General features: G+C 36.1%; 1 protein-coding gene across 11 annotated transcripts in view; it reads right to left on the bottom strand.

The window, feature by feature from the left end:
- The window catches only part of DLGAP1 (DLG associated protein 1), a 405,566-nt gene that overhangs the window by 247,448 nt on the left and 134,649 nt on the right, over nt 1-23,469 (bottom strand). For 9 of the 11 annotated variants that reach the window (XM_085052618.1, XM_085052611.1, XM_085052614.1 and 6 more), the window contains one exon: nt 8,192-8,301. The gene's annotated coding sequence lies outside the window, so the exon portion shown is untranslated. The remainder of the gene's footprint in view (nt 1-8,191; nt 8,302-23,469) is intronic. The other 2 variants (XM_085052617.1, XM_085052620.1) reach the window with 1 other exon arrangement.

The following is a 23,469-nucleotide window of genomic DNA, read 5'->3' as shown; positions in this document are numbered from 1 at the left end:
TGTTGTTAAAATAAAAAAAAAAAGTAAAGAAAAAGTCCCAAACCCTCAATATTCTAGGTTATTACTCCATACTTAGATAATGTTTATCAGATGGAATTTGGATTTCTGGCATCTCATAAAACTCAACTTTGTGAGTAAACAAAACTCAGGATAGAATTCGGCTCTGATTCAAGGAATACAGTGATCTTCCTCACTCATGGGAGAGCTTTACTTTGCTCTCCACGACCATCCTATTTCAGATAATATATTTTAAAAGTAATACTAGAAAATTGGCTCGCAAGTAATACTTGTACTGACAACAGATCGAGTTTATAGGACAGATGTATTCTAGCCATGCAGACCCTGAGCAGTGAAGTGTAAAAAAGAAAGAAAATAGATCATTTCTACAGTCAGGAGTGCAGTGTCCAGTGACAGCAAAATTACTGCTTGTACTGGTGCGTGACTGGATGCTTAAAAGGTTGATATAGCCTCTAATTGAATGTAACTCTCACAAACGTAAAATTGAGCCAGCCAGACACATTCATCTAAAATCCAAGTTTTCCTGGTGAGAGACAAAGGTCTCAAGTGAATTCTTTATATAGGCAATATATAGGCAATTTATATAGTCAATACTACAGAAAACCAAGAAAAGCTCAGCTAATATATCTACCTAGCTGTATTTCAGGTCCTCCTCTGGTCAACACACTCAGATGACAGAGCAGGTCCTGACACGACTGACCATTTCTGCTTTGGCAATCAAATCAGTTGCTGAAAGCCCAACAGACCCAGAGCTGTTTCTGAGGTGCCATGTCCATGCCATCTCTGCACACAGGCCTGGTATTTCAATCTTTTCCCTACTAGCAGCAGAATGGAGGTGAAATAACATTCTACTGCAACACGAGTGAATCACAGACATCTTGTTAAACAGGGTGTAAGTACTTCAGCAGCAATCTCAAGTAGCTCTTATTAGATCAGAACACTCTTTAGCTATTCTCACATACAAATAAACAAACACACTGACTGTGAATAAAAGAGGCCACTGGGACAGTGCAGTCTAACCTACTGTGTGACATTACAGAACTGTCTGATGCTACTTCACAGTGCCTTCCATCAAGTCCCACTTGCGAATCAGATGCAGCACACTGCTTTTAGCTCTGCTGCATTTCTAGAGGAGCCCAAGAGATACTGGAAAATTTAATGAGTACATTTCAAGGATGTTTGAGCATCTAATTCCCTAAATTCCTTCAGCAATCATAGACTTAATTCCAAATGAAATCTTTTAAGTTACAAGAATCCACAACAGTGCTTGGTAGATTGTTCCAATGTGTATTTACTCCTGTTTAAAAACATGTACTTTGCTTCCATTTTTAGTTTTAACTTCCTCATACTGGATCTTTTTGGTCATACTTGTGAGTCTCAGAAGCTCAATATTTTGTTGCCTTCCACAGAGAGAAAAGTTTTCCAACTCCACCCTCCCCCCCAATAGTGAATCAACCAGACATAATTTTTAGTCTCATTTGAACCAATCTTGTGGTTTCTCCAAAAGCCTCCCTAATTTTCAACAACTTCTTCAAGCATGAGTTCCTTAACCAAGTATATCCTGGAGTGCCCATGTTTGGAACAAAAAGGTGACCTTCATTAATAAGCCTGGGTAGTGCCTTACCCTGCCACCTGCAGAATCCTATTACAACTGGTAAAATACCATGCCCTCAAACACTTTTTCAGAGTTTTGATTTATGGGATCATGTCCCCATTACACGCTCTTTTATTCTTGTACTACCTAATTTTTAATCAAAGCATTTTTTAATCTTTATATTAACACAGGACATAAAGAATGATACTTTACATACAAATTCACCCAAAACATTTAAGCAATTTATCCTCCTCAGTATTTATCATTCCACCAATTTCTCAACTATTTCCAGACTTTATATGACTTTATATGACTTTGATGACTTTATATTTTTTTTCACTCCCTGAAATTGTCCTGATTTCCAGGATTTGCAAGATCTAAATTTTAGTTGTTGAAATAACTTCATAGGCAGCTTATAGAAATGAGGTGCAAATTACTTCAATGTACTGATTTTGTAACACTGAAATATTTCTCCTCATTTCTAAAATAACAACAGAACAATGAAGTTATAGCCTTCTTTAACTTCATTGATGTGCTCAGATAAATTCATGCTTTAAGAGCAAAGGCGATTCAGAAAGCTTATGCATACTTACACATTTTGTTCTTGAGGAATTATACTTTGTTAAACCATTTCCCTCGGGTTTTTTACCTTTGGTCTTGGGAACATAATCAGTACACCCAAACATGACTCTGGTCTCTCTCAAGCATACAAGACCAGAACACTAGAATTCTTTGCCATGGCCCAACTGTGACCACTACCATACTGTCCCTTTCCCAAATCATTAGACAGCTTTTTTAAACTGTGTCTGTAGCACTCAGACTGTAGCTAAAAGAGCTGGCAGGAAAAGGCTAGAAAACAAAAGGTAGGTAGAAATTGTACAATAGAAATAAAACAGATTGTAGCAACAGTTAAAAATAATAGCCATATGGCAGAGTGTCATATAAAATAAAGCTTTCAGAAGACCATAATTTTGTATTACCCAATGAGTTGGAAGAGGCTACTAACGTATCCTGGCCACACTTTCACCATCCGGTAAGGACAAATTTATTTTTTTTATTTTGCCCAGTGCCAGTTCCATCCCTGCAACACTGAACTAAGAGGATTATCTGGATCATATTTTTTTATTATGTTTTTGCTGTAGCTGTTATAATCATATAAAAATACAAAGAAAGACCATATAAAGACAGATGTGCTTCCTATGCCCTTTCCAGGGTGAGGATAAATGTGCAGTCACTGATTCCATGAAGCCATCAGGAGATGGTGAGATATTTATCATTGTGTCTACTTATGATGTGCAATGCAAACCAAAGAAAGGCATCTCTCCCTGCATCAGCAGCCTAAAACCAGTGCCAGTTCTACACATCAGTTTGCTGCTAACAGGTGAATTATTTCATGGGAGAAAATTAGGTTTCTTACTATGCTCATCTTGATTTTTTTTTCATTGGAAGAGAATGATGGCAACACAAGAAATATTTCTCAGGGTTAATGGTGTCATTACTTTTTGTCCCACCATAAAAGCTTCTTACAGGCATCTACTTGCAGTAGGGTGCACTTCCAAAAGGAGCCATTCTGAGTAAATACAAAGGCTCATTGAGCCACTGGCATGAACCACAGTAGCAGGAATTGCCTAAAGAAAAGTATAGAAAAGCAGAGGGAGGTAGAAGAATTCTGGTATTTCCTGAGCTAGGGATGACATCTCCTGAGAATGTCTTACAAGAATGTCACCTATCTCTAGCACTGTGTCCCTTGCCTCAGGTATGTCACACAACAGTCATGCTCTCACATGCAGGTCTATTTTGGCTGTGACTTTCACGCTAGGGAAAAAAAGTCACAAGGACAAGTATATTGAAAATGAAAGGATCATTTAGCATTCTATCAGATAAATTAGAAGGGGTGGAATAATTTAAAAAGACCCAGATACTTCAGATTTTAGCCTCACTTCTTCACCTATCTTCTACAATGTCATATTATCAAGGCAACAGGACCTGGGCTGGTAATCAGGCAATGATGTCTTGAAGTTGCTTTATCTCCCTTTTACTGAGACTGTTCATCTGATTTTATCAACCTGTTTACATTGTTATTTAAATACTATGAAATAGATTAAAATTTTAAATAAACAATATTTATTTTAAAAGAAATAAAATATTTTGTTTAGTACATTGACATTATTTATATTGAACCATAAATAAGGACATTTTTTATGACTCTGAATCCTGCAGGTGTAATGTAGTCATGCACTGAAGACTGTAAAAAAGCAACTGATCTGAAGATTACAAAATTTCTGTATTTTACAGAAGTTAAAGCCAACTGTAGGAAAGAGAGTCTTCTGGCAAGCTAGGTCAACTTCCTCCACCAATAGCCTATCTTCCACCAAAAAGAAAAACGGTAAATCTAGATGTCATAGGAAGAAGGACCACACCTTTGTCTAGAATTCGGTCAATAAATATCTAGATGACACCAACTATAAAAAGCAGGTCAAGGATCCATTTCTGATATAAACTTTGATACAAAATTGATTGTAGCTGTGAGGACTTTTCTATTTCTGCTAGCTGTGATGAAGTGACATTTGTTTCAGACTGACACAGAAAAAAATGTCTGTGGTCCTACCTATATCAAATATCACCCTTTCTCTTTATTTTTTCTTTTTTCCTCCCACTTACATATTTAACTCATGTAGGCAACATCATGACAATTTTTTATTTTTCAAAGATAAGCCTGCATAGCTTTTAGCTGTTAATGATTGTTTTCCTTACTTATAGCTGTAACAAAATTTTTGATTCCGTATCACATCATCTCTCTATCTGCAGGTTTTGATCTTTTCTTCCCACTTATAATAGATTTTGGAACTTAATGATCTTTAAGGTTCTTTCCAACCCAAGCCATTCTGCAATTCTGTGATTCTGTAACTTCCTTTTCTCTTATGCCTACACATATGATTTGTCAAAGTTATGAAATTATTGTTGTCACTAAGGTGTGCAAAGCTTATAAGTGTCCAGGAGATTTCAGTATCCAGCTCATCCCAAAACATTATGGATATTCCCTGGACTTCCAACTTGCTCTGAATGCAAAAATGCTTAAAGAGTTGTCCCTATCTTTAATTTTAATATTTGGTTTTCCAATAAGTAGGGAAAGAAATAGGAATATATAAAAATTGAACTTTGATTTGAAATGTCTTGTTTTACCTAACAGACAGACAAATCACTTGTCTGTCCCACAGTCAGTTTAGTTTCTTTTCTCTGATTCACAGGCTTTCTATAACATCTCAGGGAATTGCTATTCAAACTGTAATAAGAAGTCTTGCCTAAATTTTTCTTTAAAATACCCCGAGCAAGTCATAATCAATTTTTTCAATTTGAACTTGAAATCTGGTCTTTTTCTTCATATTTGATTGCAGTACCTTTGCTTCATCCAAGCTTTTCTGCCTTCTCAGTGTACTTTACCTGAGGCAATTTTCTAATTTTTCTCTTTACAGCTGTTACCTTCACACCGGGATTATTAGTAAAATACCTTATGCTTCCCCTTGAACTGCATCAAAGATTGTCATATCTTTTAACTGGTAATTTGTTCTCTATGTCTTGTGTCCTTTTCCCCTAAGGAATAATATTTTGAAGAGCCTGAGACTGCCGCATAATTAGATCATACAAAACATCCTCTATCCTGTCTCCCAATAAGACAAGAGGACCTTAAGGTTTAAATTACTTCCATACATTCTCACTGCGGAAGATCAATTATATTCCTTTTTTTTGGTCTCATTAAAGTTCATTTTCTTTCACATCCCCAACACATTTCATATAGATTCTCTTTATCTGACTTTTTCAAAACCTAGTCATCTTCTCCCTGATGATAAACATATCTTGATTTAATTGCATCTTGAAGTTCTTTCTGCTTTTCCCTCGAACAAAATTCACAACAAAAGAGTAACATAATATTCGCAGAATCACAGAATATTCTGAGTTGGAAGGTACCAAAAAAGGCCATCCAGTCCAACTCTCAAGTCATATTGTCAGTATATTCCTTATGAAAATAAGGGGACCACATCCTGTTTTTTCTAATAAATGCATCACTAATCAAAATACCTTCTTCAATGGCATCATGCTTTCTTTCATTTTCCTTTGTTAAGAGGTTTCTTCTGCCTCTACCTTGCATCCTTTTGCCATATGCAAAAAGTTCCCTTTATAGAATGCCAATAAACTGCTAGGAAGCTTCACAGGAGGATCTATATCTTCATGGGAGTAATTAGTTTCTGTAATTTTGTACATTCAAGTTTTTAAAAAATGAAGGTTGCAAGGGGTTGTGTGTGTAGTTCTAACAGTGTATTTGCAATCAAAATATCACTTCCTTCTACATTCTCCAAAAAATCCCAATACACCTCTTCTCCCAACACTCAGTGAAAAAAAATCTCTATTCCAAGTAGTGATGCCTTTGCTTGTGAGTATGCAGAGGGTTTATATATCAGGAGTGTGTATGTGTCTGTATAGACCTAAAATATTAAATAACCTATCCAAAATATTAAATACCTCTCCAAAACTGGATGGATCCATTGAATAGGTGGACTCCATAAAACACCATAAGAAGAATCAAATTTAATCATATAACTAAATCACAAGTTTGCTTCTTAAGCATTAAAAACCACCTATATGCAGGTGAACTCCAAGTTAAAAATATAGGGGGAAAAAATGGTATATGGCATTGCTGGAAAGCATCTGTCATGATGCATCTCAATTGATGACATATTTTGGCATTTCCTAATTTTTGCAGAGGTGACTGCACAGCTGTAATAATGTTCTTACTGCACCATTCTTAATTTCCTTAACCCTTGAAAAAGACACATGCCCAAATCCAGGTGCATGGAGGTGCAGAGGTACAGAAGCCAAAGCTAAGAAGAGCTGTAAGGAGCTGAACACTGGGAATGCTGGAGATAACCATTTTACCCAAGCACTGGGAACTCAGGGGATAGGGTGGGGGTTTTTGTGCCTATGAAAATGCATATAAATATATGTAAGTAATAAGGAAATCTATTAATGTGAAAAATTAATTCCCGAGTTAAAAATACAACTTTTGCTTGGGAAAAATCACACCACTGCAAACCTTATGTCACCTTTTCAATACAGTTTCAGAATTCTAGAGAAGGCCAGACTGAGGCAAAGTTAGCTGAAGTGATCTAATTTTTTCACACTGTCAGAAGATACACACTAGTTCCAAGTCCTATTCTGCAAAGAAAATGTACCACTTTTTGTAGAGTGCATGTACCTTAGAAATACTTGTATAAATACATATATGTATACTACATATGTAACATGCAGAATCATGTATAATAAATCATCATGAATACAGTCTTATAGCTATGGAAATGTTTCATCACTCTGCTATTTTCTCCTCTGAAAGTAAATTTACCAAAATACAAAGAAATTTTTACTGCTGGATAATTAGATAACATTCTCATTGTAAGAAATTATATTTTTAAAGTGAGGTATCCATTGAAATTTTTGTACAAATGGATAACAATGAAAAAAGGTCACTCTGGAGTGATGCAGAGTACCCCTGAGATGTAAAATATTTCATTCAGTATCTTAAATTCATGCTCCACTCAGGGAAATTTACAAATTGAAGTACATTATCATACCTAACTAACCTAAAATACCCATAACCAATTATATGATTAACATATTAATTTACCTTTACAATTAAATTGCTTGAAACTGAACTGCAATGAGTCAAATATATCATATTTCTAAGTGCTACTTTAAAAATCATATCAAATTATAAGCAGAATGACCACCATTTAAAAAAGACATAAAAACTCTCCCTATTTCTAGTGCATGTCTGTTTAAGTCTGCCATGTGGTAATAAAGAAACAGGATATGGAACTGATTCTGTCTCAGTATGATTAGCTTTGGGAAATACCAACAGTTCACTATATGTAGACATTTCACTATTATTCCATTTGTGTTCAAAAGGCTAGAGGTTAGTTTATCTTCAGTATGTCCTATCAGGTCAGCTCTTAGTATGAAAAAAACCCCAAAACTCACAGAAAAAAAGCAAGTAAAAATATGTTTGGAAACTGTGGAAAAGGAAGTTCTTTCCCTACCAGAGCTTCTCCAGGCCATCTCAATGCTGCTTCCAAGATGCCGCAACCACTCCCTGTGCTTGTCTTCTGTACTAATTTTTCCCTCTGATCTCTCTCTTTTGTTATATTTCTCTAGGCCAAATCAATAATTTTCTTACATTCCCTACACTGTCTCCACATCTCTGGTATATCTAGCTCTCGGGGGCTCTATTCAATAAGTTTATATGCTACATCTTTTTGTTCATGTCAGACTTGTGAAAATCGTTCACCGCAACATTCAAAGACACCCAATATTAACAGAGCCCTCAGCCAGTGTAACTAGGTAAGTACAAAAATGGTTTATCATATGTATAATTTTCTAGGCTACCTTCATTTTCATTAAAGCAGTTGAGAGTTTGCAATCATTTGGCTCCCTACCTTTGCAGGAGGCAAACCTGGAGAAAAAAATGAATAAAAGCAATGCAGAGAAATCAAGGAGAGAAGGATCAGAGAATAAGACAAAAAGACTCACCTCCTTTAGTCAGTTTTCCATTTTAGTTTTTTCAATAGTTAAAGAGGGAAGAGATTTTTTGCACAGTCTTTAATTCAGATGTCAGTTCCAATACTTGATCCTTGACTGTTCTGAAACACAATCAAAGTGTAGGAGTTAAAACTGCTAGCCTGAAACAAGATAAAACTATTAACATGGCAGGGATCTATGTATTCTTTAAAAATCACAGCAATGTTGAGATGTTTTATAACAATGTTCCACGGCAAGATTTTCACATGGTTCCACACTCTCCTTCTTGCAACAAAAAAAGAATGTTTTGATTGTATAATGCAGCATTTGTGGTGCCATCTGAGACTTTCTACTCTCCCTGCACACTGCATGAAGAGTTTGTTGGTTCTTCTACCAAGAGATACAAAGACTAATTACATGCGATCGCCTCAGTAAATCTCTGCAAGCTCACCTTTCCCCCACTCTTCCCTTTCCTCAACCTTTTCTCACTCTGCATAAACACCATGTAATCCTGCTGCCTGTGTCTGGAAAAGCAGAGGAGGATGGTGAGAAAACCTGAACCAGCCAGCTGTATACATGGTGGTCCCCCCGCCAGCATTCGGTGGGTAGTGGACGAAATTCCAATGGCAAGTCACTGCACATTAAAATACATGATTTAAAAAAAAACTATATAAACTGAAAATATTTACTTATAAGCCATTTTCTCTGTCTTGTAAGGAAAATGATATACATGTTTTTCTCCCTTATTTCTCCAGTACTACTTACTGAGGCTAACAGAAAGAAATAGCTTTCCTCTGTGTTCTATATTTGTTTCGTATGAGTCATCTCACTATTTCAAGTTTTGTTTCTCATCACCTAAAGGTCTAGCCTATTTTATTCTGTCTTTTTTTATGTGAACAATTTGAAAGTACAAGCCAGAATAAGCGTGAATATTTTGTCTTGTAAATGCAGTTAACATCTCAAATCAAACTTTTACTGTAAAGCATAAAAGAAAAAAATTTACAGCTAAATGTGCTTTGATACTAGCCTTGGACTATACTGAAGATTTATCACTACAATAACCTGTTTGATGTGTTCTTAAGTTATTTTAATCTCTTGATGCTCATCCAAAGAAATACCTTTACACCACAGTTAGCTATTGGGGGTTAGCTGTCAGAAGAAACAAGTAAAATTTTTCCGAGGAAAAACAACCTGAAAATATTACAAACTCATGCTTACAAAACTAGAAGAGACCAACCCAATCAGAGTCTGATGTCACACTTCCCATAGGCTAAAAAACTTCCATAAATTAATTCCTTTGAAAGTGGGATGTACATCTGAGTAAAACATCAATCTTTGGATTGAAATTCTTCCAAGCAACCACTAAGAGAACAGGAACAACGTCAATACAGAAGAGATGATTACTTCTGGGAATTCCTTGATCTCTAAAATAGATGATGGCTGCAGCCTTCTCTTTTTTACTGTCTTTATATTTACTATAAGTCCCGTTTCCAAGATAAACCAAATTCTGACATTGCTTCAGTGTCTCTGAAATTAATCTCAGGATAGAAACAGATTCCACTAGTATGCCAATGATGTCACTTTGTGTAGAGCTGGCTTTGAGGGTCTGCCTCTGTCCTGAGGTATATAATTATATTTAGAGCATTTCATCTTAATTCTAAAACTAAATTTCCAGTTCATTCTGTACAGTTGATCTTTCTTGGTTGGTTGTGCAGTTTTGGCTTTTTTTTATTGCCAGGAGTGGGAGGAAAAAAGAATGCTCAAAGTAGGAAAATGAGATGATAAAACTATCGACTGGCAGTGGGATCAAGAGAGAGGCACAGGACCAGAAAATGCTTTAAAATAATTTCAGAAATCCACAGATTTCCTGTTGAAAGGATCTCTTTTGAGGAAGGCTTTAATTTGCCTACAGTATTGACTACACTATAAGCATTTCAGATTTTCCATGAGAGTATAAAACTGACAGAGTATATTTAATTGTAACAAGTAAATTGGATTGATTTTTTCTTATAACATCTCCTCAGGGAGCTTACAAACATAAATCTCTAAAGGAACAAATCCTCCAGGTCTTTAGGAGGAGCCTTGAGTTTTAAGGACTTTTCTGAACCCATTGTAACTCCCATGTTTGAAGATTTGCTTGAGAACCTTGCTGAAGCTTACCTTGGATAAGAGAAATTTTAACTTGTCACATGTATTTAGTGATGACAGAGACACTGAAGGCAGGCAATGTAAAGGTATCACCTGCATCACACAAATGTTAAGCACACTGTAAGACACTGTCTAAAGTGTAAAAAAGATAAAATTTGAGAGGAACTTTCTGCAAACATCTAAGTATATATATGATAGAGTTTCAGAGATGGCCATGGATTAGTGTGCTTCAGGTTCTGTACAAACACATGGTACTATCCATATCAACAGCCCAAACTAAGTCAACATTTGTTTAATAGTTTTAAAATTTCTTTCATTCTTCATCCATTTTGCTTTTGCTCTTTCTTTTTTGTGCATGTCTGTGCATTCTAGCCTTCTTTGACCACTTTCCCTATTTTTTAATTTAATCAGAGAGGTATAACCAGAAAAGGTTCACAAAAAAGCAAGATGAAGATGGAACGTATAGGATGACTTCTGCATAGGCTATAAAAAAAAAAAGAAGATTGAATCATGGAAGATTATGAAAACAATGACTGGTATGGAGAGGGTTAATGAAGTTATTTATTTCAATTTTTTTCCTCATTCTGTCCAATGCAAGAACCATAGGACATGAAATCAAGCTGGTTAAGAGTCACCATAAAAAAGAAGAAAGCTGAACAAATAAACAAAGAGGGGTGGCGCTTTCTGCAATGGCAGTTGTGCTGTGGAACTCCTGCCACAGGTGGTCATGGACATCAAATCATGCCTTCAAGATATGTCTAGAAAAGTGTGGGAAAATTAAATCCCCTCAATTTAGGTAACTACAAATGTTACTAGTAGAAACATCCAGCTCAGACAGACCCAAAGTTCAAGACATCTGGAGGCTAAGACAATATGTTTGCCATGCTCTTATATTCTTTCTTTTGATCTCTGATGCATGAAAGAAGGCATAGGACAAAAATACTTTTGATCTTGATGTTGCAGGCACTTTTATAATTTTTTGTGTGGTTTTAGCTAGATTTGGTCAAAAAGAAACATGGGAAAAAATGTGGCAAAGAACAGGAGCAAAGAATAATAATACAGTTGAACAAGACACTCAGTAACTTGATAACTACCTATAATTCCTTACTACTAAATTATTCTGTGAATCTGAAGTCTGAGAAATAGACTCTAATCACATCTGTACCATTCCTGTGCAGAACACCAATTCATAGGGTAACCATTATCATTAAAATAAATTTCAGTGCAGAAATGAAGGGCAGGTCTTCAAGTGTTTTATTATAGACTAAACAATTTGATTTCTCTACTACATGATGTGTCTTTACACTCCTGGGGTTCTGCTGGTATGCATAATTTTTAATTCACAAGTATATACTGTAAAGGAAATGAAGTTTTTACCTGATTTTTTTTCACTTCTTTTTTTCACCACTTATATTTTTATTAAGTAATTCATAGGGAAATTGCATAAGTATCCATTTTTCTGTACACAATGTTAAGATACTGACCTACATTAACAACCAAATTCTGTTCCATTACAAATGTGTAATTAGAGGGCCCTTATATGGACTGCACCCTTTCAATGAGCGTGTGCACCTAGGGTGACAAATAGCAGATAACCTCTCATGTTCAGACGAGGCCTCTTTCAGATCATGATTTAGTGCATATAAAGCCATTGCCATCAACAATTTTTTACTTTTTAAGGACTGGGCAGGAACCTCATATATTTACTACGCAAACGATAGCAAAATAGTAATAATTACAGAAATTAGGACTGCCTAGTAACTACAGGCAAATGAACTTCTAAAAATTTAATTACAACCACACTAGTGTAGTAGTAATGGGAATACCATAAAGCTTAGCAAAATTCAGTCTTCTTCCTATAAAGCCAAGATGGCAATATCACACACATTTATTGAACCTCATTTGTAAAATTAAGAGTCTCCCTCAGACAATTAAAAATCATGCTGAGTACTCAGCCCCAGTAAATTACAAAATAATTAAGTAAATAATAAGAAAGCCCAAGTTCCTACTTAAATACACTGCCAATTCAGCTAATCCAAGCACAGCAAATATTAATGCAATACTTCAATGTCTACAGCTCAGCTCCTGATCTACAGTAATAATAACACATTAAGATTTTGTTCATACTCAGAGCAAACCACTTATTTTCCCCAAGACAACTGAAGCACCAGGTTGCCAATAATAAGCTGCTCATATCTTCCATCATCCTGCTGGGGAAGGCAGGCTGAGAAGATGAGCTCTTCTAGCCTGATTGTATTTGCCACCAATTATAGAGACGCAGTCTTTGGACTGTACTTTACTCTAACCTGAAAAGAAGCTAACCTGAAGGATTAAAATCAATGCAAATTAAATGGCTCTGCAAAGTGTGATTTTTAATTACGCTGCTTTAGGAAGTCACTAGAAAATCACTATTGGCATTCCATTGTTTCTTCATGCAAAGCACAAAAAAATTATATCTTGGAAAAACCTGATTTTAGCAGCTGGCACACCAGTGAGAAAAAATTTAAGTTCTGGATTAGCAATAAGTACTAGAAAATGCAAGAAATGAAATGTGTCTAAAATTATGCTGACAGCACACGTCAGTTGCCAACAATGTACACCAGCATTGATAGGAGCTGCTGTTTACAAGCCCACAGAGAAAGGATTAAATACAACTTAATTAATTCAAACTTAAATATGTATTTATACCACCATACAGCAGTGTGTGAATGGCAGACATTTCACTGTCTCACCACAGTTGTATTATTCTCAGCCCAACCTCATAAATATTAATTGCTTTTGAAACTGAGTTATAAGGCTGCACATGAGATAAAGGAAAAATCCCAAGCATAGGCTTTCCCTCAACATCAATCCACAGGAGGAATAAAATATTCTCTATGAAATGTTCCTGCATCAGCACCAGTGGGGAAGTTCTGCAGTCTATTCTAGTTGGAGGTAAATGGTTTTAATTTGCTCTTCATTGTAACTGAAAGAATCAGTTATATAAAGCCTTCATATTTCCAAACCTGTTCCTTAATAAGAAGAAGCCTCCACAGCTCCTCACCCAAGACTGCCCCACTGTGATTTTTTATGCTCTGTGCATGAAAAATTTTGCTGTAAAGCAGGCAGAAAACTACAAACAGAGGCAAATTAAAAAAAAAAAAAAACATTAACCTGTAAGTCCACAATTTTCTGTATACACCATCCTAAGAATACATTTTAAACAGAAATATTAAAAAGAAAACCTCTAAAAAAACCAGGTGTGCTAGAGGGATGAGAGAAAGCGAAAAATCAGATTGCAACAAGTGAGGGAGCAAGGAAAGGAAGCCACAGGCAACACCTACAGCCATGCTCACTCTTTACAGCTGCTGCATTACTCTTGTGGATAATCCCTCAGCCTGCACTGCTTCCACCTGGCTGACACAAGTACTTCCAGTGAGCTGAAACTCTTGCCTCACACTAAGTGTGGAGGAAGAGCCATGAAAATGACCCTAAACAGCACTGCAGCTGCTGGGCAAAGAGGGACACAAAGAACAAGAGGTGTCCAGACCTTGCAACTGGGCATGGCATGCATGCACTATCAGCCCAGTTTCAACGGCGTCAACGGCATGAGCAGTGGAGCGAAACATGTAAAACAGTTTTAATAATTTTTTAGCACATTAACAGCTCAGTGAGGTGATAGGAAGGAAAGGGAAGGGAGGAAGGGAGGAAGGGAGGAAGGGAGGAAGGGAGGAAGGGAGGAAGGGAGGAAGGGAGGAAGGGAGGAAGGAAGGAAGGAAGGAAGGAAGGAAGGAAGGAAGGAAGGAAGGAAGGAAGGAAGGAAGGAAGGAAGGAAGGAAGGAAGGAAGGAAGGAAGGAAGGAAGGAAGGAAGGAAGGAAGGAAGGAAGGAAGGAAGGATGGATGACAGAAAAATTTAGCCCATGATTATTATATGTAAAATAATTTCAGTGTTAAGCACAGTATAGAGACCTGCCAATCCAATTCCTCTCACCATTTGATACCCATGAGAGAAATATTTATTCATACCACATATATGATGGAAGTCTCTGCATTGCACCTGCATGGTCAAGTGAAATATTACAAACAAATCAACTACAATCTTTTTCTTTCACATACTCTTATACATCCTATGAAATTTATGACTAAAGTACATGCACGTCATAGAAGTGGTTGTAACAAAACATAGGTTTAAAAACCCGTGTACCTCAAGCAACATTTCCAGAAATGTATAATAGTCCTTCCCAAATTACTGTGGTCTCCATACTTCTCACACAGCCTTTACATTGCATCAATTCACCCTCACTTTTGGGAACACATATAGCAGCAAATATGTCAGTAGCACTTCAAGAATTAATGTACTTTTAAACCACTCTAAGTTTTCATCTCTCTCTTCCTCAAATTAGCATGACAGGCAGTAGAAGACAGAAAACAAATGACAAGACTTATTGTTTTTCCTGGTACACAGTGAAAAGTAGACAATTTCAGAGTATATCCTCCAGAACCTGAATGTGAATCTTAAACATGTCCAGCTCATGATTTTATTGCATGAAATACTTACTACTCCTGCAATCATCAAAATTCCCTTTGCTTTGAAATGCTGAAAAATCTTTTCCAGCCTGAATAGCAATCATGAGGCATTTGAGCAGTTTTTGATACTGAACATGTTAAAAAATGGCATCCAGCTTTTGCAGGAAGAAACTCTCAATTACACGGTTGGAATGCTCTGTGTAGTAAAGAACTCTACTTGTGCAGCACTATTAGGAATCTGCAAACAGGGGGATACTTTGATAATCTAATAATAATTTTTCATAAAGGTTACATTTCTGATAACAGAAATCAATCTGTGTAACAGACCATCTGTCAAAATATTTAAGAGGACATTTATTTCTCTATATTATTTCCTTGGTGGAAAAATGTTTCTCTCTGTCATTTCCTTCATGTGGTCCATGTCCTTCCACACCTGCATTGGAGCCAAAACTAAACATCACTGTGTATATACAACAGAGGCTCTCCCTGCAAGTTTTCATTATTAAAACACCTGGCTAGGTAAATGTTTTCACCTACAGTGCACAATTTTTTATGTTCAGTCATCATCCATTCACTGTACTTAAGCTTGAACCTTCAAACTTCCTGAACAAGGCTCTGGATATTACACTTGAGGTGGAAAAAAAAAGCTGTCAACAGAAAATTCATTAGCTTTCCATCATGCTATTCTGGGTGGAAAATGAGGAAAGTTTACTCATGCATGAATTCCCTCCAAACTGAAATGCCTTTGTTAGTCGTGGCACAGTAGGGATTATGTCCTGTGCAGATAAGCATTCCTTTTTTTGGTAGAGAATGCCTTCTTTTTTTTTTTTTTTTTAAATCAGTGTAAACCATGCATTTTTCTATCTTGTCAAGAAGAGAACAAAAGACCTAAGCAAGTTCAAACTACCTTGTCAACAGAGCTGACTCAGAAGTATACAAAATAACCTTACATCTCCCAGGCTTACATTATGGCAAGTATATGTTCCTGCACACCTAAGCAAATGAAGCATTACATTGTACAAAGTTTATTATCTATGAATAATTTATTATTTTTTCTTGAAAAAAACCAAAACAAACCAGACAATACCACCAAGGTGACCCTCCATATATTTTTCTCTTTATTTTGTGCTAATAAGAAGGGCATATAAAGACAATTTTATGGCATCATGAATGCAGTACATTAGCCTCCGGAGTTTGGTGCTGGCCTATTGTTGCTCACACTGGCTGCCAATATTGTTGTTGATTTGAATAGGACCATAGGTTGAAGTAAAGAGCTTTCTAAAAAAACCCACACAATGTAATCAGGTTTATTACATCCAACTACACAAACACTGGTTTTCAATTGTATTTTACTGTGACAAAATTGAAAAAAAATTGCCTAAGCAAGAGAATTTTATACGTAGTTTATTTTGATTATAGACTTCAGAGCATACCAGTATGCAAGAGAATGTCAAAGAGAGAACACAGCTCCTGTGACTGTGTGCTGTTTTTTGCTTAATTCATTTATTGACTCCTTGATTAGTTAGTTTGTGCAGTACTTAGGAAATGTAAAGCAGTAATAAGTGCTAATTAATCATTTATATAGCATTCAACTACAGCTGTAAATTGTACAAATATAACAAAAAATATGAGCTGCATTATGGTGAAGCCTACATTGCTGGCGAACTTCCTTAATTAGGGAAAACAAAAAGGGAAAGCAGTCCTAGGCAGCAATCAGGGGGCTGTAGCTGCAGAAAGCCTGCTCCACAGTGAGCGACAGAAGCGAGATGAGGTGAATGAGGGATACTAAAAGCGCTGCCCAACTGCTTGTATTAAGGAGAACATATGGCAAAAAGAGGCAGAACTGCAAGGAAAAAAATGACAGTTTCATTGAATTGCAAATGAGAGGTAATAATTTCAACATTCACTGTGACAGAAGACTTCTATGTGGTATTACGAGCTCTGGTGGATGCTGCCTTAGACCAATTAATGAATGGAATCATTTGATGCAACAGCATTTAATGCAGTAAAGCTGGCAGTGAAAAGGTGCTCCTGATAAGGCTTTCTGATGACCTAATGAACCTTCTCTAACTGGAACAGCAGTTTCTGCTGTCAGAACAACTTAAGAGCTGAGTGATAAAGAGTAGACAGCATTTATCACTTCTTCCCAGCCCCAAATCATGCATAAATGGATGAAGCAAATGGAACAGAGTACCTAGTGATGGCAAAATAGCAGGAGAAAGCATCTAGTGGTATGAAACATGCAGAAAGGACAGAGAGATCTGCTGCTCTAAGAGTAAAGCTACTTTGAGTTCTATGAAAACACCCGCAACAGATGAGTAGAAAAAGAACCTGCACATCATTTATGCCAAAAGTTAAACATTCGATATTTAGCAACAAAGAAAGAAAGTTATAGTATTCTGTAGGTAAACGCAATCCTTCCAAAATTCTTCTGCCATGACTTTCAAATTTATACAATGAGTAATAATGGTAGTTTAAATGTACAACCAGATATTAAAAGATAAAACTAACTAATGAGACAAAAGATGAAAAATGAAGCTAACATTCATCATCATAAGAATATTAATGCTCTTAGATGCTGTTTTTTCTATGATATCAAAAGTTTTCCATATGAGAAAAAAAGAAGTTTTAATGCAACTTTATGAAGAGATGCATTTCCATTTCTTATTTTTTGATGGATTTATTTTCTTCAGCCTTCCAGTATATGCAAAACAGTCTGCAGAGATGATTTATCAGCACAACATATAAGGGTTTTGTCACATTTTTTACATACAGAGAATACTGAAAAATCTGACTGATGAGTATATTAAGAGATAAAGAAGCCAAGACCATCTTGCAATACTATTGTTAAATTAATCTAAAAATGCCAAAAAAGTCCTTCAGAGTTAATCCTCAATCTTCAGTTAATTTGCTCTGGCACATTATTAACCCTTTTTCTGAGTATTTTTTTTTTGAGTCTTCCTTTTATTAGTTTCAAGAAGTAGCTTTGTTTTAATTATTTATTATTTATGAAATTCTTTTTAAGGTCCTGTTCTAAGGCAATCAATGGTAAACCTTTTTAGGTATTCTGCATTTTATACTGTTTACCATAATTAGGGCCAAATATCCAGGAATCAGATATTTTTGTATATATATATATAATATATATATATTCTGGAAGGCATGAAGAGCACTATCTTTCAATGGAGAATCTTAAAATCAGATATAAATCATAGTTCCAACTTAATGGTCATGGAATGTAGGAAAGATTAGTTAATAAGTTTTCACAAGAATAGATGATTTTTAGTGTCTCTGGGCTAGTCAATCTCATAAAAGTCCCTCAGAATTCAGAAAATACACTCAGCAGATGAATCTTCATGATGCGCTACAAAACCTTTTATTGTTTAAGCTTAAAACGACATGCTGGGTGCTACATGGTGCATGACTCACATTCCTAATGAAGATTTTGGAAAAAAACTGGCAGTAACCTAAGTATATCCATAGCATTTTTGGCAGAGCACTTGGTAAGTTTTGCATAATGGCAAATAACCTCAGGATGGAAAACTATCCTTAAAACATCATCAGGTTGTTTCTTCAGGTGGCCCTTTCCTTTTTCCATTTTTTAGTTAACTAACTACTGTGACAGAGAAATGAATTCTTGATACAAGAAAATTCCTTTCAACATATTCTCTGAACAAGTACAGAGTATTTTCTGTCTTAATTTTCCCAACACGTACACACATACTTCCTAAACCTCTAGAAAAAATCTTCTCCTATTTGGAACTTTGTTGCTATTGACTTTTCAAGTTCTCTTTCTGTTAACTCTGTGTCTCTAAATTCCTTCTATTTAAAATGCAGTACTATTTATAAAATAACATACTCAGCGATGGATAATTCAGAGGTGTTTTTTAACATAAGCTCTTGAGGAAGTGATTAATAAATGCACTGGGAAAATAAGCAATTAATGTCTTTGGCACTGTCTCTGTACAATGTTGGCTGAATGTCTGAATGGGTTCACTTCGTTCCATTGCGGTCCGAACTGTTGGTTGGTAATATTGGCTTCTGTCTGCTACATTATGGAAGACATCAGTTCAGGGATACTTTTATTGTAGTTTACTGAACTCAAAATACCAGAACAATACAGTATCTAAGTTCTCCAGCACGTGGATTACTCTCTGTTGTAGCAGCCACTTGTAATACAAATATCAAATCTGTAGATCTGCATGCTTTTGGTAAATACATTTTGTATTCCAGACTTTCTTGACAAACCATGTCTGTCTAGGTGTTTATCATCTGGTTGTTGTACAGAATCCATCACTAAATGGTAGCTTTCAGTTAAACATGCTGGCACTCAAAAATTCTCATTATGGTGCATTATAGGCATGGCTTGAGTGGTCAGACTGTCCTTCCATAAATCCTAGCCTGTGATTTGCAAAGAAATCTTCACATGGGAGGAACCTTCCTTTAAACTGACATGGACTTCTCCACTGAAGCTCCTCTTATCAAAAAGTTAAAAACAAAGTGATGAGTCAAGTGTAAAGACCTGAAGAAACAAAAGCTTGTCATGAAAATTCAAATCACTACACTGAATGCTGGATTAATTTTATTAGTCATTTTTCAATTAGACTTCTGGCCTCAAGCAATTGAACCACTTCTGGTTGGTACTTAAAAATGTGTCAGCACTAAAAATGGGTAAGTTTTCCTAAGAAGTAGACACAATAGATGTTATTTTAAAATAATTTTATGAGGAAAAAAAAAACCTTTAAGAAAAAAAGCCAATTATTACTGGATTTCTGTCCAAGAATCAAGTATGACTTGGGTTTTCAAATAGCTTCCTAACATTTTTTTCTGAGTAGCCTGAAGAAATAAAATTGTGAGCCTGATTTTGCATTTGCAACCAAAATGAGTCAAAGATAAAGATTTTAAATGCACTCTTTGTACAAAACATCACATCATAACATCACTGCACACAATTCGTATTCATTGCAAATTGCTTTTATAAAGAAATTTCTATTACAGTTGCATACAACTTGGTAAAAATAGAGTTTCACCAAATACTGTCACCATGATTTTCTTTCATCTGATTTTGTTTTCATCACTAGGCTGGTAAAAATTACCCCTGTTGGCTGAACATTCTGTGGCTTTCTGTAAAAGCAGATTTTCAATTGAAGTTCTGGAATACCAGATGATGCAATCCAGTCAAACCTCTAAACAAGGCCTGACTGTAACATGTATCTACTGCTCCGCTGATACAACCTCTGCCAAAACTTTCAAACCAACCACATCAGGACAAGAAACATAGATACCAATATCCTGCTTATTGCACTCAAGTAAGAGTCTTCCTACACATTGCTCAGAATTACTATTGTGCAGCACCTGCATCAAGTCCCAGAATCAATAAGCATGGTGTTGGCCAAGCCAACAAAAAATTGTATGGTAACCTATGTGATTTACCAGAGCAGATTGCAACAATAGTTTCCTTACATTCCCACTATCCTCAGCTGTGCTCCAGTAATGCAATTTTCATCTGGGAAGATTTTTTTTCCTCAAGAATAATTATCAGAAAGTATGTTCTGCAGCAATTTCCAATGTATCCTAGTATTGCATTGCATCAAACATCAAAATCAGAAAGGTCAAAGAAGATCCAAGTCACAGAACTGCTGCCATGGTAGGAGGGCTGATCTTCTACTTCAGCTCCCAAGGGTCCACCTAAGGTAACGTGTGAGGTTGAATTACTGACCTACAGCCAATCTACCTCATCCATGCAAGTAGTTATCTTTCCTACCTCTTATTTCCTCACTATCAGAATTAATATCTCTTTTTCTGTAGTTACATTTCCCCCCAATACTTCCATTTTGAAGGCAAAAAACCATGCAGTTGACAAGTTTCAACTTGTGATGGGCAGGAAACTATTGAAAGCCACACAGTATCTTGAGATCCTAAACATTAGAATACGGAAATCCTGGTGAATAAAGGATTTTTATATGTAAAACATTGAACTGGTATATCTCTTTTGAAACCACTTCACTGATGTGGCATTTCATACAGGGAGATGAACTGAAGTGCTGTAATTGACAATTTCACTGGCAAGACGGAAGTGGAAGCTATTAGGACTGTAATCAAAAGCCGAGGGATTGAGATACAGCAACAAGGACGATGGTGTTTGCAAGGCTGTTCCTAATGTCATACATAAGTTGTTCAGCAGCATGACAAGCAAGTGTAGCCTCTTTGCAACTTTCTAGACAGAGATGTCCTATGCATCTCTGGGTTGTGTTTCTCTTTGATGTAAAAAAAATGTAGCAGAAGAATCTGTGTTGTGCACTTGTCCACCCATGTCTTGGAATTCTGCTACATTTAATTACTGCATACAAGCATATTGAGAAAGTTAAAACAGTTGTCAAAGTAATCATAAGATTTGAAAGAAATTATAAATATCCCAATTAAAATATCAATATACTTTTTTTTTTTGGTTTTTAATTCCTGAAGAACCAAAAAATTAGCAGCTTGTCTTTTTTCAACCACCCAGTTTAAAACTGTATCTCCAAAATTTGATTTCATATGCAGGGCCCCCATGGCCTTTATATTCTACAGAGCACCTATGTAACCTGTACTTCTCCAAATCCCAGCTATTTGAATCCTATAAAGGAGTTCTTGCCACTCCATTTTAACTGTTCATTTAGTATGTTAAGTTAGTTGCATGCACATACATGATGCCCAATGCCTCTATATATGAAATCTGGGTATAGCTACATTGCAATTTTGCCTGTACAAAGCTGCGCTGATATTGGTAGTGATGTGGCAGTCCACTGCCATAGGACAGTCCTGTTCTTTTCAGTGTTAGACTCAGCTTAGCAAGTTCTTTAAATGCAAGAGGAATTTGCATTCCATCACCAGTAGAGGGTTCTGCAGTGACGGACGAATAATAATTCTCCTATTTTTTCCTTTCTCAAATCGCTTGTGCTTTCATAATCTGCAAATAAACTTCACAGTTTAGTTTGCCAGTGACTCACTTTCTATGAGTATCAGACATGCAAAAGGGAGGTCAGAAATCCTAATTGTGCTGATTACAATGCAATTACTGATTCATTTCACCTTCCTTTAACTATCCAGAAGTCTGTACAGAACCAGCTGGTGGGTCTATGTGTTCATAAGATACACATTTTGTTTTTTTCATGTATATGAGGGAGATATGTGCTGGGTTTGGTGGTGAGGGACTAGATCACAGTTTTTTGAGGATTCGTTTAATGGCAGCATTTCTTTTAACAATTCTCCATAGTGGGAATGGCTTGCTGTTGTGGGTTTTTTTTGGTTTTGTTTTTTTTTTTTTGTTATTTGTTTTTTTGTGGTTTTGGGTTTTTTGCCTTTTTTTGTTTGCTTGTTTGGTTGGGGGTTTTTTTGGTTTTTTTTGTTTTTTCTTTTTTTAAAATACATGTATGTATAATGTCCAGAACAGTAAATCTTAGATTATTGGCTGAACTTCCCACATACTGCAGTGACCTCTGCATTAAACAGCAGCACCATAATAGTCTTAGGAGTCTTTTTTGATGGCAATGCATTAATGGAACAAAGCCCTGATTCACAGTATAAGTGCCTGAGAAAAAAAAGCCAGCTAAAGCAGGGGGAATGCTACTGAAGCAGGAAATGCTTTAATACCAGATGCAGCTGAGCTCCTTCAACAGAGCTCACTTTGACTGCAAGATGAAGGGATGGATAAGAAATGTAATTCAGTCAGGACTGAATCAGATTGGTAGGAATATTTGTCAGATATTTTGATTTAATTTTATTTTGCTCAACCAAGGGATTGTCCTTGGTGAGTTGGGTTTTCACACAGATAGTGGTATAATGGTGCATTTCTGATTAAAATAAATTTCACCCAAAAAAGGTCAAGAAAAATTGTGTCATTACAACAAATTGATACTTCAGAGTCTATTTTGCAGGATATTTTTTCAGTATACACAGAACAATACTTGGGCAGTTTTGAGAAAGAGTATCCCCCTTTGACTTTTAAAGCTCCATGTATTATAATAAACAGCCAGCCTGAACAGAGCATGGACTCTTTGTCAGAGAGAAGACGGTATGGAACTTCACAATGTTAACTTGTAGAATAGATCATGGTTTTCAGGATGGAAGTAAAAACAATTTACCAACTCTTAGTCACCTTGACACAAAGCCTAGATCCCAAACTTTCAAAAATCTGAAAAGGCACATGCAAGAATAGAAGGATAAGGTGTTCAGAGGTACCAAAATGTGATTAAATGTTTATGTTCTACTGGATTTCAACTGAACTGACTGTTAGAAAGATGCTCTATTTGAATGTCTGAAAAATGGGGTATTTTACAACCCTCCTCCCCAGTTTTTTAGTAGCTTAAAAAAATTAACCAGATGATATGGCTCATTATAGGTTTCCTCTCTGGGAACACATTCAAGTTCTTATTCTCTTATTAGTAAAAGAGATGGAATCTTTCTTAACCTTACTATTGTTACAGTACCCTGATGGTCTGCACAGGTTTACAAAAATGTCTTTCAGGTGACCTAAACTGAACCAACATTGACACCTATCTACCAGCTTATTCCCTGCAGTTCTTATTCTGTGAGAAAAGGGAAACATTGCCAGGGAAAAATCAGGAAAGCTGTTTTAGTCTGTCCTAGTCTATGG

The sequence above is a fragment of the Lichenostomus cassidix genome, chromosome 2 (genome assembly GCF_008360975.1).
Source record: "Lichenostomus cassidix isolate B80296 chromosome 2, HeHo_3.0, whole genome shotgun sequence".
Classification (NCBI taxonomy): Eukaryota; Metazoa; Chordata; class Aves; order Passeriformes; family Meliphagidae; genus Lichenostomus; species Lichenostomus cassidix.
The sequence above is the reverse complement of the archived record's forward strand: the minus strand, read 5'-3'. Positions and strand labels throughout refer to the sequence as shown.